The following is a 4,367-nucleotide window of genomic DNA, read 5'->3' as shown; positions in this document are numbered from 1 at the left end:
TAAAATTGCTTTGTAGTGTTTGCAAGGTCACAACCACCGTGAGCACCTGTCTTTGTTAACAGGGAGCGCCGGCGCAGGGAGACCTAGTCACAATCCGACGTAATGTGGTGGTAATGGTTGAGCTGAGGGGAGAGAGGTTTGGATTTGAATCTCTTTATTGTGGTATATTCCACGACAATCTGGTCATTATAGGGCGAGCCTCTAGCTTCAGAGGCATATACCCTCTCAAGTTCGTCATATTTTCCTCCATCGCTGTTTGTAAAAAATTTCTTAAATGGATATCACTCACATGATTGTTAAGCTAAATTTGCATACTGATGATGTACATAATTTGTAACTCACAAAGATCGATGTTAAACGACATTGGAGAAGTGCTCTTCTTTTTTTGATACGTAATAGTTACAACTCAAAACATTTATTCAAGAATGGTAAAAGTTAATGATGAACATTCAATTCGCATACTCCTAATCATCATCGAGCATGTCTACAAATAGCTTTCGTTTTAATCCATCCATCTTAGGAACAGCCATTTGGACTAAAGCCTAGTTTTCTTCCAGCAACATCATACACCACTTCAAACGTTCTCTGTTGCGTATTACCATAAATGATCAGATCACTATCAGCACCATTCGCTGCAAAAGCTAGGCAAACATGCGAGGCATCCTCGACGTAAAATATCCCGCTAGGGTCCAAGTCGATGTTGACTCCCTCGGCGAAAGAGAATGTTATCGATGGGATCACGACTGTGCTCTCCTTGCTAAAGTCATAGCAAGTATCGAAAAGGGAAACTGCCGGCGCTGTCGTGTAATTCGCCATCGCTTTCCTGACTGTGGTTCTCAAGGCGCTATAGGCTGTTGGAGGTAATCGGGTAATGACAGTTCCCGAGTCGATAATCGCGCTTTCATTTGAAAAGACCGTCGATGGTATTGATAGAGGTTCTCCCTCTACCCTGATTCCGACGATACTTATTCCATAGAATTGCGAGCTTTGTGGGACCGTCGATAACGGCGTGAAGCTAACTGCGCTCGGTGCTGTGCTGTCCTTGCCGAAAGTCAAGTGTCCAGTGAAGCTAGTGGAAGAGGGCAAGCAGTAGGAGAAATATTTGCCATATGTGGCCGCGGTTTGTTCCACGATGGAGATATTGTTGTCTGAGAGTCCGATCAACCCTGCAGCTGTACCAAAGAGGCCTTGGTTGTTCTCACCGCAGCCAAATTTGAAATTGTCGATCACCTCCGTCGGTGATATGGTCAACTTCTCAGTTGCAAAGAAGCCTATCGAAGATGAATTGTCCCCATATCGGATGGAATATAGACAAGTTCCGTCGCATCGCGAACCACCTAAAGATCCAAGAGCATAATACGTTGCTTTAATTACTTCTGGTTATTCTTTCTTGTGATGGTTTTTAACTATTAGAATCAGATATTCCTCATCAACGCTTGAAAAATATTCTAGTAGGACATCATAAGAATTAAATATCTCAAATGGGGTTGATATTACCGTGGCCGGAAGAAAGTTGAGAGCATGCTGTCGAGGCACACGAGACATTGGAATAGGACGATGATTGCGATGGGTTAAAAGATTGGGTCAGACTGATTGTAGCAAGATCCCACGCATGGCTGGCACTGGGTCCACGTGAGAGCGCTGCCGGTGTCGAAAATGAGAGTGAGGTTCTTTTTGGCGTGCCAAGGCCGACGTTCACTAAGTAGTTGCCAGTGCCAATGGTGATGCCGGACTTCGCTGGAAGACTTGCCACCGCCAAAATTTTAGGCTGTCGCTGCTGTTGAAGGATTTGGACTGAATCCACTTGACCCTTGATTCATCTTGGAGCAGGATTTTGGTGTGATTCAGAGGATTTTGGTCTTGAACAAGCTGAGAGCATGGGCCATGCTTGTGAATTACCTCCAAGGTCGACTTCCGGTTGCTAGCTGAAAGCATGTCGTGTGAAAGTAACAGATTAGGTGAATGATCAGTCGATAATCCACTGGTCAAAAGAAAAAAATAGATTGTTTTATCTTTGCAATCAACGAAGACTTCGGTTTGGTCGGGTCAACCTCTTAAACATGTGTTCCCACTCTCTCCTTTCGAACGACTTGGCTTCTTGAATGGGACACATCCGATGATCACCATCACTGTATGACCAAGTCCCTCCACTAAATGCAATTTTAACTATTCGCGTGAGCTAATGCAAAAGAGACGGATCACCTGCCTGTATGTCTTCTTCTAATCACCCTCTCACCTCTTAATTTCCCCATTAATAGAGTTTAAAGCAAAGCCAACTTAGCCAAGTTCTATCAGAACCCAACAAAAGTGTCTGCGTGAAAAATAAGGAGGATTCCATGGCAACTCACAGGCGCAAGGCATGACTTGAGAGAGAGAGAGAGAGAGAGAGAGAGAGAGCCACCTTTGGTAGTGGAAGGTGAGCAAGAAGGATAAGGCAACAGAGAGCTAACTGACACGGTGTGGCTTGTAATCTTCCCTTCTACTCCATAACTATAACCTTGATGCATGAAGCAGATCATGAGGACTTGGAGAGAGAGAAAGAGGAGAGTCCTCTTAAACACGCACAAAAATGAGCCCTCCATTGATCCGAAGCCAAAATGAAGTAAAACGTATTTGCTTTTCCAAGCCACTGCTGAGAATGCTCCCTCGTTCTGCCTTTTATATAAGATTAAAAAGCCATACACGTCATCCTTCTTGTAATTAATCACTTTTTTCCGGTGTTCGGTTATGTTATATGTAGTTCTAATGAGTTACTGAAGGAACGAGCCCCCATGAGGAATTAGTCGCCCTCCTCCCCAAGACTTGTTAAACAACAATCATCGAGCACGAGAGCCGGTCATATATCTAATAAGATTGACAAGTTTTTCTCCGACCCCTAATGGTAGAGTGTCTAACCATACTTCTAATTAGTGGGTCATAGTGACTTGCGTACAAACTTAGTCAAAACAAAATGCGGGTGATATCTATACTTGTAACCACCATTAAGAGATATGGTTTGAGGAAATTTCCTCTAATTAGAGTAATAGGAAAACAAGTCCCAAAAGAAAATTATAGGGGATAAACTATAGTCTACTCATGTATTATTATGTGATTTTATGCTACTTGAAGGGTTTGTTTGTTTTGCAAAATATATTTTAAAAAATGATCAATGATATCACTTGAAATAATATGTCAATGAAAAATATTTTAATTATTTTTTGAAAATGTTCAAACATAAATTATTATTGGTAATGAAAAAAAAATCATTGATAATATTTCAAACAATACAAGTTATCAATTTTGGGAAAATATTTTACAAATCATTCATTTATTGAGAAGCAAATGAAATCTAAAGGAAAATACAATGGGAAAGGAATACATACTATGATGCTTATGGGGCCAATGTCAAGCAGTTAATCACTCTCTCTTAATATCTTTATTTTAGAACCACCTTCATCACTTTAATTGCTAAGTTATAGTTTGAAAAATTGACCGGCTATTTAACAGCGGTCGACGTGGGATGCGTAAAAAAAAAAGCAAAAGAGTACGAGGGCCGTGTCCATTACGTTTTATGTGGGTGTAATTACTTCCTGTTCAAGGAATAAGACGCGGCAAGGCAGTAGCTGCCTCCCTCCACTATACTTTTGTAGAATACATGGGAGCCGGCCAAATGTCTGAAGAGGTCAACAGAAAAAATTAGAGGAGACCGTAGACCAAGCTACCCTTTCTAATAATACTACTTTCTTAGCCCCAAAAAGTTTTCTTTTTATCATTTTTTTGTGATGCCACTCAAATTCAAGAATTTTTTTTTAGGACATTATAGTATGCTCAACTATACTTCACGTTGAGTAATTGATTGGTTAAGTACCGACATATGCGCCCCAAAGTTAGTGTAGCGAGAGATGAGGATTTGGTCGGATGCGGGAATAGTGAGAGAAGACACGGTCACGAAACAAGTCTGCCGGGGAATTATAGTTGTCGCTCCGGTCGAAGATGAGATGAAACGAGCTCCTTTTGAGATGACTTGGTGGTGTGGGACGAAAGACTTTCGGATGCTTCTGTCGTGATGATTTGAAAAGAGGATGGAGACTAATGTGAAAACGAGTGAGGAAAGTTCCAAAAAGAGGAAGCAACGAGGAAAGATATAGCAAGACCTGAAAGAAAATAAAGCGCTACCGCATACGCACGTAAATCTTGTCTAATCAGATTGCAAAAGTACCAATCAGATTAATGTGTTGGAGCCCACAAATTCATTATGGCCTAGACTTAATCAATAGTTTCACACTCGTCCCCACAAGGAAACTCAATTGAATGTCGATCTCACGGTGTGTAAAATCAAACTTTTAGGGACGGCATGGGATTGTGCTTTGCGCGCAAATGGCGGGTGC

At 41.5% G+C, this 4,367-nt stretch overlaps 1 pseudogene; it reads right to left on the bottom strand.

The window, feature by feature from the left end:
* Window positions 1-353: 353 nt before the first annotated feature.
* On the bottom strand, window positions 354-2,620 carry LOC120295572 (annotated as a pseudogene).
* Window positions 2,621-4,367: the final 1,747 nt, after the last annotated feature.

The sequence above is a fragment of the Eucalyptus grandis genome, chromosome 7, assembly GCF_016545825.1.
Source record: "Eucalyptus grandis isolate ANBG69807.140 chromosome 7, ASM1654582v1, whole genome shotgun sequence".
Lineage (NCBI taxonomy): Eukaryota > Viridiplantae > Streptophyta > Magnoliopsida > Myrtales > Myrtaceae > Eucalyptus > Eucalyptus grandis.
This window is presented reverse-complemented; position numbering and strand designations above follow the sequence as displayed.